At 44.4% G+C, this 14,753-nt stretch overlaps 1 protein-coding gene across 38 annotated transcripts in view; it reads left to right on the plus strand.

The window, feature by feature from the left end:
- Positions 1-14,753, plus strand: part of LOC142364008 (uncharacterized) — a 316,325-nt gene that overhangs the window by 12,536 nt on the left and 289,036 nt on the right. For 36 of the 38 annotated variants that reach the window (XM_075442082.1, XM_075442055.1, XM_075442092.1 and 33 more), the window contains exons 1-6: positions 124-1,906; positions 2,620-2,654; positions 3,269-3,373; positions 4,289-4,468; positions 6,127-6,275; positions 9,758-9,871. The gene's annotated coding sequence lies outside the window, so the exon portion shown is untranslated. Of the gene's footprint in view, positions 1-123; positions 1,907-2,619; positions 2,655-3,268; positions 3,374-4,288; positions 4,469-6,126; positions 6,276-9,757; positions 9,872-14,753 lie in introns of those variants that run through there. The other 2 variants (XM_075442051.1, XM_075442052.1) reach the window with 2 other exon arrangements.

The following is a 14,753-nucleotide window of genomic DNA, read 5'->3' on the forward strand; positions in this document are numbered from 1 at the left end:
TGCTCTGCTAGGGAGTTTAATTACGAGTAGGACTTGGGAGGAGTTTGGTGTGGAAGTGGTTGTGTTCCCACAGGAGACTTTTTTTTTTTTTTTTTTTCCAGGCAAGCATGTGGTTATGCCGCGTGCCAGTGGATCCTGGTACTGAGGTATCTGTGTATTTACTCATTAAAAAAGGAGAGCCTGCGCTGCAGTTTGGCACTCTTGCTGGAGATGCGCTGGTCCTCACTTCCTCCCAACTCCGATTTCGAGTTGCACTTAGCAGTCCCTCTGGAATTGTGACAAAGACACAGATTTTGGGGGGAGGGGGAGTATGGCGTTGTTCACCTCGGAAAAAATATTGTCTTTCCACTAGCAGCATCCTTCCTGCTCTGTGAAAAAGCTACTGTGTGCCCACTGCCAGTGATGCCTTAAGAGAAATCTGCACTGGCCCGAGAGGCAAGAGAGGTCAAACTTTGCTTTGCTAAAGATCACATTTCAGCAAACGGAAAGGCCATAAATGCCTGCACTGGTTGCCTTGTCAGGGATTGGAAAGAAAATTGGAACAGAGGGAGAAAAAAATCATTTATTCAGGGCAAGAGCAGCAATGAAAGCAAAACCAAAATTCGCCCTGCATGACCAGCAAGGCAAATAGCGGTGCTGAAGAATGAATTAACTTCTCCTTCAAAGCCACTCTCACAGGGCCTGGTTCGCTGCAGAGAGGCAGCAAGTACAGGGTCAGCAGGTGCCTGCGCTAATCCGCACCCCGCGACTGGCCGGAGAATGCTGTCACGGGCAAGCGGGCGCTGGCTGATGTGCCCTCCTCGTAGCACCTTGCGCTTTGAAGGTGCTTTGGAAGATCTCGGTGAGCAGAACGTGGGCTTCCCAGAACAGAGGGAGCAGAGGAAATACACATCCTGCTTCATCTCTGTAAGAGAAAGACTCTCGGTACTGTGACTGGGGAAGTAAATAGACTGGATGCCCTCCTGAGTGTTCCTCTCGGTGTGTTTGCTGCGGTGCATGCAGTCCCAAAACATGGGTATTTGCAGTTTTGAGTCTGCCTATATGAACCGGTTTCCTGCTTGTACTGTGTTTGTCTCTTCTCTGCTGCCCCTTCTGAATATTTACATATCTGAGGTCTTTTTACCTTGCACAATCCTTGGGGAAAATACTCAGCCTGCAGGCATTTTGCACTAGAAATGTTGCAGTTTAGAGATGATGGGGCCCTGTTTAACACGACTGCAGGATGTCAAGGTGGGGACAAACCCGCCCTAAACTGCCCAGTGATGTTCTGTTGCAAGGACAAGCAGTACCATCAAACAAGCACAACAAAGACCTGTCTGAGCTGGTTATTTGGTATTTTCCCGTGGTTCTTTTGGAGTGTGTAGTTATTTTGAGTGGATGCAAGAGGGAAAGAGTCAGCTGAGAAAACTTACAGCAGCCTAATTTCTTGGGGAACAATGCCTTAAAGCAGAACAACTACTTTTCTCTTTCCCATGTTTCCTTTTCACTTATTCTCTGGTTGCTGTTAATCTGAAATGTACCTGTGTCCACTTTTTCTTTATTCCTAAGTCCAATGTTAGTATAAATTGCTTCAATAGATCACTGCGTTGTTTAGGACTTCAACAATCCTGATCCTAATGGTTAAGCCTGTTGTTATCCATTGCTTGTTTAGCATCAAAACCTCTCTTCTTCTGTCAACCTGTGTCATAATCGGAGATAACATATTCCTGTTTTAGTGATGGCAAGCATCTCTTCTTTAATAACTTTCTACAGGTGAAAGTCTTCTACTAATTCTGGCCTTGTCAGGTTATTTCCTTGGTATAAACTCTGCCTTGACACCGATTCAGATGGCAGTCAAAGCAGTGGAGTACATATCCCAGTCCTGAGGAAGAGCCTGAGCTGGGGCAGAGCTTCGGAGCAGCATGAGGTAACGTGGGCTGGTGGGTGGCCTCCCCTTGCTCGGAGATGCGGGCTCTGGTTTGGTTCAGATGCTCACCTGCTCATTCACGACGACATGAATCATCTCACTTGGCCACAACAGGACCTTGATCTTGCTTAGGGGCCCTTATTCCACAGCCACATACAAAGGAAAATTTTGTAGCTATTATTCCAGGGCTTAAGTTCTCTCTCTCACGACCAGACACATGGCCTAATATCTGCTGGCAGGCTGGGAATACAAAATGAAACACCATTATATATGATCTATTTACAGCTGTACATGTGCTGGTGCTGATCCATCTGTGTTTCAGGCCATGTGCCACTTGAGGTATACTGGGAGGGGAGCCCATTTAGAAAAGAAGTTTGCAGAGCAACACGTTTCAGCTGATGATCTTGGATAAGATCTTTCGCCCTCAAGGTTTCATTTTTCTTCTGCGTCTGATGACCACTGTGAGACAATAGCAAGCCTGCAGCCAGCTCATTAGCTTTGAATGGTTAGTTCCTACAGAGTTCAGCCCTCATTTAGGGACCGAGTTGGACGGCAGGGTTTTCAAAAGGGCTCTGGCAGTCTGGTGTCACACGCTTCTGAAAATCTGAGCCATATACGGGGCTGAATTTAGCAAAGATTTGAAAATTGTGCCCCACTTGTGGTTGCTGAGAGGTCCGAATCCTGCATGGTGACAAACTCCAGTGTCTTTCCAGGTGGTGTGGGACCCTCATACCCAGCTGGTTTTCTGGTGAGCACTTCGTGGTTGGTTTGCACCTTCTGCTTCATCCTTACCATGTTTTGCCATACTAGGTGTAACGGAACTGGCCAAGATGCCAGTAACAAATACCATCTTTTTCTTCTGTTGATGAGTCTCCTGCAAATACCCATTTCTAAGAGTCTGCTAGTCCGAACTGGCTGAACACTCTGTACAAATGTATTGCAGCTCGCAGAGTGCTGGTGAATTATTTGCCGTGACTAGCCTTTGGCTATTTACTGTGAGTTATGCAGAGTGAGTGATTAATCATGTACTTGAGGTGCTTTTGTTTTGTTTTGCTTTTTCACTCCGTGACCGGATAGCTGAAACAAGAGGAGTGAAATGAGGAAATTCAAGTTGCCACATAAAGGCTTCCAGCATGAACGCTAGAGCCAATACACATTCATGTGAGAGCTGGCGGGGTTTTCACTTCTTCCACTACCTCTGTGACATTTTGGCAATTCCTGAGCCCATTGCTGAGCTTTTAACTTGTCCCATGTGACACAATCCAAATATACCGGGCCATGCTCCTTCTCAGTTACAGCAGTGATAGAGCAGGCATCCAGAAGATATTCCTCTTTAAGGAAAATCAATATTTTTTTGTGCAGGAACCCCATGGACTGGATGTGTGTCCTTTTTGCTCAGCCAGTGCTGCAGTGCAGTGTGAGAAGAGCATCAGCATTCATTTGAGCAACAGGGTCATCATGTTCAAGGTAAATGGGGACATGACCCTAAGGCAGGTTTTATTTTGGCTTATTCTGAGATAGCTCAAGGTCAACTGTGCCAAACCAGTGGCTTTAATTCTCTGTCTGTGAGGAGAGTTCAGCGCAAATCCAGCCCAATTCCCAATAATAAAATCCCCAGTGGGAGGAGAATCGTGTTGACTGGAAGTGTATGTGGTGGTGTATGGGTGCACAGCATGAGAACTCTTCTCAGCTGAGTTCTGAGAACTGAGCTGCTCATCCCTGCCGTTTACGTTGGTGCCTGCTCTGCTTTGGCTGAGGTCGGGGCAAGCAAAGCAGCTTCTCAAATGGGGAAACTTGGGCACCAGGTGAGGACTAGTGCGAACTGAAGAGTTACTTGAGCGTACAACATGAAAACTGCTTATTTAAAGCATGTAGTGCAGTGTCCTCGAGCCCACAGTTGGGTAAAACTAGCAGACGTATGCAGTTGATGTTGGTATTGCTCACTTTGGATTTATGTTCCCTGTATAATCAGGTTTTATTACTTAGGCGTGTACCTGTTCATTACCCAGCTCCTTCTCAGCAGCATCCCAGAATCTATTGCTTGTAAATAGTTTGCGAGCACCTTCAAAAAGAACCTCTTCCAAACGTATACCCTCCAACTTTGCCTGGGGATAAGGATTCTCTGCCTCTTGGAGTAGATGAGGCATTTTTTGTCCTCATTTTAAACGCACAGGCAAAGATTTTGAAGAATGTCCTATGATTTCAGAAATCGCAGTGTCTGAAGATTAATTTAGAGGCATTGTTGAACTACTCTGCAACCCAGGTATTGAATTTCAGGCAGCTCAAGTCATACCCCAGAATAAACATTTTTAAAATGTTTAGCTGTTTTTGAAATTCTTCCTTATGATATTTTCTATTACCTTCTTATGCTTTCATTCACAGAATAAAAACCACATTCAGCTGCAACCGTGATCCTGGGCAGCAGGTACAAACCAGTAGACAGAAAGAGACAGTCAGTGCTTTGGCAAGCCTGGAACCCACGTGCAAGGCAAAGAGAGAGTAGGAAAAGGAGCAGAGAAGCTGCACGTGCAAGTTCGTTTAATTGCCCTGGTAGTTCTTCAGGTACGTTCAAGTCAATCTACATCTGGATCTTTGACCACGTTTTTTATCTAGATTAGTTTGTTGCACACTTTCATTCCACGGTTCGTAACTGTGTGTGTTTGTTTTATGCTTCCTTCTTTCCAACGCTTGTAATGCTCTGTCTTGACTTTCGAGTGGTCAGAAAGATTTGGACTACTTGACTGGGTTGTTTCCTTGATAGAGAGGAAGACTGGAGTCTGTTTTCAAAATCTCACTTATTCATGAGTTATTTACACCCTTGGATGGGATTTTGATGGCAAAGCTGATGCTAATAGCAGGTGCAGATCTATTTTCAGAGCTACAGCAGGATCAGCACTGTCTCTCAGCACCTCCAGCCAACAGCAGTCGATTCTCTGCCCAAAGCATCCCATGACACCACGATGCAGAGTCCTAACTCTTCCCCAGCACAAAATGGGGCCCCACCACAGAGAACATGAGCTTGGCACGCAACTTGGAAATGATTTCTCTCCCATATATTCAGCCACCTGGCTCAGCTGTCAATTAAGTAGTTTGTTCTGCTGACTTGTTTTTGGGGCCAGTCCAACTGGGGTCGTCTTGCTGACCAAGAGAGTTGAAGGGGTCCCTGGTCGCTTGTCACACTTGAAAGCACTTGGGCAGGGCAGGCACATCTCCCACCTCCCTCACTTCCAAAGAGCATGTGCGCTCAGGTACGTTACACCAGTGTCCTGTCCCTGCAGCGAAACCCCTTGGGAGCTTTCAAATAAAGCCGCTTTCAAAACTTCACAGGGAAATGAGAAGTTGTGTAAAATTCCAAAGGAAGCAGAAGGTATTACTTGTTTCCTCAAAATGAAATAAAACTTCTTAGCTTACTGATATCTTTCTGGCTAGTCCTGCTCCACTGCTTTATCATGTTGGCTTACGCACATCCGTTGCCATTGTTACATCTGATATTCTCAAGAATACAAGCCTTTCTTTTGGGAAACGGGCTTTATTTGTTAACTTCTCTTCTCCCTTTTGGCTTGGCTGTGAAATCATACAACAAAAATGACACACAAAAATAAGCTCTTTAGAATTTCATTTGCTGCATAAAATAAGGAGTTCAGTGATACTGCTGATGAAATGGAAGGGGCAGATAGCTATGAAAATACACCGTAACTATTTCAAGCAGCTGGTGAAATGTGAATGTTTACCAGGATGAACCATTTTATAGTGCTTTAGTTTCTCCAATTTGGCCCCAAGGACAACCAGAAATAGAGCAAAATATTAAATTATAAATGTATTCTTAAGGTAAGTACAAAGAGTAAAACTGGCAAGATGAAACCTGGCACCTCCAGGGAGTATATCCTACCCCTTGTCTAATTCCAGTGATTTGCATGAAGCAACGTTCCTTATGTTGGGGATTGCACAACTTTTGTGGTGTTACATGCAACTACCTTTTACTGCCTAGACAAACTGTCAGAGCATTAACCTGAGGTTTTCCATGTAATGTTCCAGATGCACATCCCCCATGAAAAAGCCCATAATTCAGCTTATTTATAGCTGAATAAAAAACAATGCCTCCAAATAGAAGTCAGAGTTCAGAGGGATTGGCTGGTACAGCATTTTAAAGCCTAGTTCTCAGCAGGTTATAGGGCTGGGGAGAGGCCATAATAGGATATTGAAATGTTTTTCTTTTTCAGACTTGGCAATAAATTCCTTGACATCCCGTTATAATTTTATGAGCTGGTTGAGATTGTCGTACTGCATTAGCTCCTGACAAGCCTCCCTGCAGGGAGGAGCGCAAGGCCGTGCCTGCTGTCCATCTACACGCAACGCCGCAGAGAAGTGGGTAGGTTTTTGGCTCATCTGCCTGTGTGGAAGGAGATAATTGAAGCAGTCTACCGACTGCCCAACTGGTGTGGCATTTTAGTGCCGCAAGGGGCTATCCCGGATCCTTTGAAAATCCCGGTCTGAATCTTCAATGTTAGTGCCAGCTCACACATGGAAACACGGGTGCAGAAGCCAAAACCAAAGGAATGAACATGTGAGCAGGAGCTCGCTGTCTAGGCTACATCAGTTGTCCCGTGCGTGGACTCGTATCACCTGATACTGCAGCCCGTGGTGATCTGTAAACATAACCCCTGCAACATCTTCCCTGTATGAACTGATTTTGCATCTGTTTTGGTTAAAAAAGCATTAGCTTAGGCTCCCATGCCTCCTCTGAGTGTTTTACGTGCTGCTTCCCTTCAAGCAAAGTAAACCAGTCAGTGGACTGAAGGGAACTTTCTACGTGGTAGTTATCTACATAACAAAAATGCACATACGACCTGTCATCTGTTTCTTTTTCCCGACAAACTGCAAAATCAACACACACAAATATGTTTATATGAACAGGCCAGAAAAACAGCTGGTCCATCAAATAAAAAGGGGCATGCTTGGCTCTGCGAGGCCAAGCGTTCAACTGGATCCCATGTATTTATAAAGTGAGAAAGTAGAGCATATTTGAGAACGCAGGTGTATAAATATTTCTGCCAGACCTGTTGGAGTATTTGAAGTCTCCCTCAAGCCGCTGCTCTGACTCACGGCTTTCCAGCATGTGGGGAATGCGTGCAGGCAGCAGCACTCCAGATCCTGGAGACACCATCGGCCGTGGCCGTGGGGCCGGGGCTGCGTCGGCCCGAGGGGGCTTTGACCGGGGAGCACTGGAGGAACCCCTGGGTCTGGCTCCTCCAGGTTGCAGCAGCACGGCAGAGGTGGGGCAGCAAGCGAAGGCTGGGGTGGAAGCTTCGCCCGGGGTGGAAGCAGGAGGCTGACTCTGCGGAGGTGCTTCGGGCAGATGTGGAGCTGACCGTTTGTTTCCTTGGCCTGCCATCCATGGAAGAAGGCTGTGACTTAACTGCCAACATGGAAAAACCATCTCAGGTCTTAAGTCTAAACTTCAAAGACGGTCATTATATTTAATGTTACAAACCCCCTAATAATCCCGAGGAGGGAGAGCGGAGCAACAAGGTTGGCACACTGACACAAACTGCAGACGCAGTGCAAATATTATATTAGATACTTCCCAGCTATGACTTCCTCTGGAGTGCTGTCACTGCTGCACATGGAAAAGTAAATCCTTTCATAATAAAACACATGCACATACATACACACACGCACACCTGCAGAGCCATAACCCAACCGTTGCATAACGCCGGCTTTCTCAGCAAAGCTCGTGTAAGATCTCTGTCCGTTATAGAGCGATCCTGCCGTTTATCTGAGCTGCAGCCAGGGTAATATGCTTGTACAAAGTAGGTTTTCCAATATTTCACCTCCTTTTCTCTACGTAGCTACAGCATCCACAACTAAATAAAACAACTATTAATAGCTTTTTCTCAGTTATAGCCTTTTTTTGTTCAATGGGCCTTCTGCGTGGAAAGTTTCACGAAGAAGAACTTTTTGAGCCAAAAGGACAGGAAGAAGTATAAGATCTGTGGTAGAATTTGAAATCACAGTAATGTTTAACAGCCGGAAGCTCCAAAGCGGGTTGAGTACTCTCAGACAAGCATAACCGACTTTGTCTCCAAAGAACATCTGGCAATTTTTGTGCCCAACAAGTAAATTTTGTAGGCCAGCTCAGAGAGGAAGAAAGGGAACCCAGAAGCTGGTTGTGATATCAATGCTATTCCGCAGCTAACAAAAAAATACTTTTAAGCTGCGAATCTGCTGATAAACTTTCCTGCCAGCACTAGAAGTATTACATTTCTACCAAACTCTGGTGTCAGTTTTACTCCCAGAGCCCTGCGAGCGCTCCCTGCCTCTGCCAGTTTGGTGACTGCACTGCCTCGACCCTGTAAGTGGAAGGCCAGCCTCCACCTTTTTTGGTATCCCCGAGTGTAAACGTAAGTCTGCATGCAAATGTGTCCTGGCTGAAGGCCTGAGAAAGAGCTTCAGGGAAAAAATAAACAAAAAGATGTTTAAGACATGATCTTTCTTTATGGAAAACTGTGGCACAACTCCTGCTTCTTTCAAAAAGAGCTGGGCTGTGCCCATGGCATTTAGGCTACACAGTCTGTAAATTGCCTTGGACTGAACATTAATTTAGAGAATTGAGAATATTGTTTCTTTGGTTCACAGTGTAGGAGCTCCCTAGTGTGAACAAGATGTTTTATGTTGGATAAAGGAAGTCACGAATTTTACCTTTCATGTTATAAACATGAGCTGAAGAAATCACATGTGGTTGTTATACCATTAGAATTTCCTAATTTAGAGTTTATTTCAATGACATTATTAGAATTTTATAATTTTAATAAACTCTACAGGCATCTTCGAGGCGCTCATTCAACTTCCACTGACTCTCAACAATGGTATAATAAACCCCTGGGCTGGATCTGTTCCACAAGCCCCGCCAGCCGCCTCTCCCTCGCTCATCACCACGCTGATGAAAGCCACTAGATGTCACTACTATATTGCGCTAATAAAGTTAAAATAATATTTTTCTGGCAGTAAATGTCCTGACTCATAAGGAAGCTGGGTTATAAAAGCTGTGGATAGTTTGGATTCCTTCCAGTTAAAAAACAAAACAAAACTTTTTTCTTTTTTTTTTTTTTACTAAAAATATTGGATCCAAGTTCAAAACAGCCGTTTAACAAATAACATTGACTTGTATTTTAAAAGGAAAATTACTTTGAAGTTAATACCAAGTAAAGAAACATGGTCTGTGGCTCTGTGAACTGAGATGATGGGAAAAAATTCTATCTGAAGGTCTGCAGTGCTAAAGACAAGGCTTGACTAAATGTAGGGTTGGGGACATTCAGGAAGACGCATATTCTCTGCTCAACCAGAATGCGAGGCAAAAGGCCAGTGAAGTAATAGTAATAAGCAGTAATAATATTGTATATTTATATGGTGCCTTTCATCCTCTGGGTTTCCACGCTGCAGTGCCTAGCTGACTGCAGATACACTAATCACTTCGCTCACCACCGAGCAGGAACCACCCTTGGCAAGGCCGTGGCGGCTGTCGAGCAGCACATTAGGAGTCGCTGCTCCAATTCCAGAGATCATGAGGGCATTTCTGAAGCAGGTAAAGTGTGTTTTGATGGGCCAGCTCTGCATTTGTCCCTGCTGCTGGGGCTAATTCAAGCTCTCTCATATGTTTCTCTCTGCCGGAGGGGCAGGGTGTTTTGGCTTTGTTTTGTTTGTTTTAAGACTTTGGTTCTTGAAAAATTGGCGGGTGAGCTCAACTTTTTAACCCTTCCCGGGAAGAAATTTAACATGTTTCAAGTGGCCACCTGATTATACCTTACCGTTACCTAACAGAATCCTTAACATTTTTCTTTTGATGTCGCCTAGGCAAGAACCCGTCAGATCTGCCTTACACTGCTGCAGGTAACGAACATGCTGAACTCTCGATGGTGGAGGATCCAGAGAATGTCTGAAACTCTAATAAGAAAATGCTCAGCTGAGGTAGGGCCTCCCTTCTCTATCTAGAGAAGCACTTTTCTGAAGATAAAGCACACAGCGTTCTTTTGAGATGGGATGGGAGGGGATGGGTATTTTTGTCCCATTGAATCCTTTGCCTTTTGTCAACCAGTATGTGATCTGGACATCTTTGTGCAATTAGGTAATCAGTATTTTGGTATGGAAGTGAGAGCTCACGTTAGGAAGGCAGCCTTTTTTGGCAGTGTGGGATTCTGTCTCCACTCGATTTTGTTATTGCGGTAGAATTAGCTGCAGTTAATGGCATTTTACAGAGGAGCATTCTATACTCTGAGGAACCTCAGTGCAGCTACGGCCTGGAGTGGAGCCCATCCCTGTGTCTGGGTGGGTCGTGCTGCACAATGTGAGGGGGGTCTCACGGGCCTTTCGCTCCCAGTAAATGTGGCTGCTCTGGGAGTCCTTGCCCAGAAAGATGGAGAAGAACCATTCTCTACTACTATTGGCACATGTGATCATTGAGAGAAAGCCATTAGTTTCTCTGTCAGGACTTCAGTAGTTCTAGTCTGTGTGTACTGCATAACATCAGTGGGCTACGGTACAAAACAAGTGTCAACCGTGCCCTGGCTTTCATCTGCAAGGGAGGAGCTCGTTAACTGACCTGGAACTAGCATCGAAGGGAGGTGAGATGTTTTTTGAAGTGTCTGGAGCTGGGCTGGACACAGTGCCTGAGAAAAAGCCCACTACACATCAGCTTTGCATGGAAAGCGCCTACTGCCTGCCTGCTCTTCTCCAATGATGCCTCTGTTTTAATGTTAGTTAGGATAACTAGTGGATAAATCTATGGTCTGGAAAGCACTTTGGAACTCCTGGTGCTGTATCACTGTAGGCTTCTATTAAGTACCTGGTATCAAGCAAAAAACTCATCCAAAGACACTCACAGACACACACTGTAACTAAAACTGGAGAGAAAGTTAACCATCCTCTCTCCTGATGGGTAGTACTACAGAGCCTGTATGTTCTAGGCCTAGGTAAACTCCCAGACAGAGAAGGAATGAGACAGAGAAACAAGGCAAAGGCAAGAATAACTCACTTCCCTGGCTCAAGTTACCGACAAAGGCATGAAAGACTCAGCCTGTAGTATAAATTATGACCCGTCAACTCAACCAGAGTCATAATAAGAAGGGAGGAATCAGATGAGTAAAGCAATAGGGGAAAAGCAAATACTGTGAGTAATGGCAACAAGAGGTTAGTTCCCTAGAAGTTGTCTAACCACATTAGATAGCACAGCTTAGTGACGAAGTCTGGGCCCAGTGTCTAGAGAATAAATCAAATGGGTTTTTTTGTTGTTGATAAAACATTTTCTCCATGGCAGATGGATTTAATATTTTAGTATTTCCATACTGTTCAAGACTTGGAGTGGGGATGCTTTTCCAGGATTGCATTATTGATGGCTTCTTTTCCAAGGGATGCAAACTCAGAGAGTTCTCCTAGGACTTCTTGCTATAGACTGTAAAGTGAGGATTTTTGTCTCTCTCTTCTTTGCTTCTTCCCTCTGTTTGTTGACTTCAGTGTTTGCTCCTGACCCAGTTAATTTCTCTGGGACCAGCTAGTTCCTCCCGCTCTTACTTCTGCTTGCTTCTCTCCCCTGCTCCTCCTTCATCGTCATTTCCACACCTCTCGGCTGTCCAGGTTGTGGGGGCTAGCCTAGATATTGCCAGGCTGACAGCCGTAGCAGGCAGCGCTGGTGTCAGTGTACCACCAAGCTGCCCCTCACACCGTGTGCCAGCTCCCCTCCTCTCCAGCCTGCTCCCAAATTACTCTTTGCCCAGAGCAGTACGAATGGTGGAGCATTCCCAAAGCGCAGCACAAGGAAGCAGAACGACTCTGAAGTGCAGTGTTCTCTTGGCTGAATGGCAAAGCTGAGGTGCGTATCATCTCCTATGACACAGGTTATTTGCTATTCTTTTAAAGCAATGTAACCTTCAAGGGTATTTTTCTGAAAGGTACCTCCCCAAACCAGCCTCTTCAAACTAGGTTCTGTGCATAAATACATCCAGCTGGTGCACAAATATGTCCAGCTGCCACAAGATCACGTAAATTCATAGGTATCAAGTGGTATAACGTGGTACACTGCCAGCTTCCTCAGTTGACTTGTGTGATCTGACCAGGGCTCTTGAATGAAAGAGATGCAATGCATCTGAGCTAACTCGCCACCAAAATGCTTTTTCACATGTGAATTTCCATTCTGCTGTATCTTGTCTTTCAGCTTTGTCGGACAGTACTGGATTTGCAACAAACTCAGGTAGTATAACCTTCCAGTCCTGAAAATACACAGTGGGGAGCTCTTCCTTCTGTACTGCCAGGCTGTCCGTTTGGTCTTCCTGCTGACAAGTTTACACTCTAACCAAACCTCAAATTCAGACTGCCTAGATCAAAGAAGGTTGGCTGGCAAGTCTAGATGGAGATGTATAGTAGATCAGCCACTACAGAAACCTAGCAGTGTTACACGAAGGCGGTCAAAGCCATACATATACATAGATACATATATATACATATATATATATTTGTCTTCAGATAGACAAAATTTTAACTCCCAGAAAATTTTGGGGCCTGGGACAACCCAAGGCTGGCTGTGTGCATTACAGCTGCCCTACTCTCCCAAAGAGAAATGCACCACTGCCATTACTACCAGCTCTGATTTGGCAACCAGTTATTTGAAACAGGAGCAGGACTGAGTGGCTGGGAAAAAAAGCAGACAAAGTTTGGATTATGTTTTTTTCATCAAAAATATACATACAATTAAGAATCAAGTTTTTCCCACCAGGCTTTTGCTGTCCTTTTTGACGTGAAAGGGGAGATCACTGTAAAATCCTTTGAGTAACAAAAATTTAGCTGCTAGTGATCAGTGCTTTGGTTTTTTTTGTTTTTTTTTTTTTTTTAAACTAACTCATTAAGAGTAGCTGAATTTAATTTCTTACTCAGCCTGTAAATCCTTCCTCTTTGTCTGTCTCTAGCCCACTTCCTCTTACTTCAGCACTTCCTGCTAGGTAGATGTGGTGCTCACAAGACAGTGTTATTCCACAGTGACTAACTTGTCCTGAAGTGTGTTATGGTTTAATAACAACAGGAATTAGGTTTGCTGCTACCAAAACCATTTTATTATGACACATCCAAAGACAAAAAACCCTCTTGTGCAATAATAAGAGGAAAAAACTCTTTCCATCCACTTGTACAAAAGAAGCCTCAAGAGATTAGTGCCATAATAAGAAGAAAACAAAAATGATTCAGTTTAGAAAAATGTAGCTAATATGTCTAAAGGAAACTGCAAATAATTCATCAGACAGAGAGATTTGGGAAGCAGTATTATTGGACATGACCTGTGAGTTATAAGGAGACAGCAAATCAGATATTAACTAGATAATTATGATTTTTGCTGAGATGGCACTGGCATCATGGGATTTGGGATATTGTGTTCAGTTGTGTGTTCCAATTGGATGGAAGATATGAGTTGGTGGGGATTCAGTAGCCATGAAATTAGTCAGGTGAGGGAGACAAAAAAATGTGGGGGAAATAATGAAAAAGAAAGCAAGTATTGAGAGTTTGACTAAGTGACAGCACAAGGAAGGGTGAAGGAGTACAAATATATGAAAGCCCCAGGTAAGAAGAGGAACCACACAATGAAACACGTGAGATAAGATCTGAAGGGTGAGAGGAAAGAAAGTCATAGGTTGACTAGCAAGCGACAACTGTGAAACCTCTTAAGACTCCTAATGGCTACCCCATCCTTTCATTTTATTTAAAATGAATACATGAAAGTACTAGGAAATACCAGACTAAACAACTTGAGTAACTTTGGACAGGAATGGGAAAAAGGGCTAAGAAAGGAAAAACGAGGTCAGGGCTGATTCAGTCTCATCTCACTAATGTACTTTGGGGTTATCTTGTCTGAACTTCAGCAGATCAAAAGGTTGGGTCGAGTTTAGCGAGGCTTATCCGGGTTCTCTCACAGAAGTGCTGTGATCTTTTTAATCGGGGCAGGTAAGGGGTGGTTACCTCCGGAAAGCTTCTTATTTACTCAGAAGCTTGAAACAGAGGGTATAACACCCCTCTCCTCATTTGTCCCTCCCGACTTCGGCAACTAAGAGCTATAGCCTCGGGCTACTGCTGGTACCGAGTTGAGGTTATTGTATTGAATTAACCAAGGTAAAACTGTAACGTACAGTTATGAATATGAGCACAGTGTTTCTTCTGTTTTGGCACTGCACCCGCTCTGGGTAGATATCAGAGTTGAAAAGACAATTGAAAGTTATGCATTATTGATAATCGAAAGTTACTGGAGTCTTTTCAGACCTTGCAGTGAAATGTTCACTTTGGTTCACTTCTGATTTTCTCCAGCCAGTTTGTGCAACTTTCCGTATTACAGAGGATATCAGATTAAGAATAAAAACGCTAATACATGAGAAGTTTTCTGGTTCGTTGTGACCTCTGTTTCACCTGAGTAGGAGCCACAGAGATACACAACTGAAAGTTTTCAAGAGCCTACAGTGCACGGGAACCGAGCCACATGACCTGCAAGTCTCCTGTTCGGTGGTTTTCGTACAGGCCGACAGCGAAGCAGACGGGAAGTGAGAGTTCACGGAGAAACAACACATCCTCACCGGTGCACCGAGACGCAGGATGCCAGCCTGAATTCCTGACATATTAGCATTTGAGCCATAGGCAACTGCCAATGGCTCTCTGGCCAAGCCAGGCCAAACAAAAAGTTCCTCTTGAATGTTAAAATTAGAAATAAGATATTACTCAGTTGGACATCACAATAATAGCAGTTGCTCACACTTGCTCAGAATCGTTCTAACAGGTTTAGGACTAACTCTCTCCCCTCCCTTCTGGGGTCTGCAGGCACATGACC

This window comes from Opisthocomus hoazin, chromosome 23 (genome assembly GCF_030867145.1).
Source record: "Opisthocomus hoazin isolate bOpiHoa1 chromosome 23, bOpiHoa1.hap1, whole genome shotgun sequence".
Lineage (NCBI taxonomy): Eukaryota > Metazoa > Chordata > Aves > Opisthocomiformes > Opisthocomidae > Opisthocomus > Opisthocomus hoazin.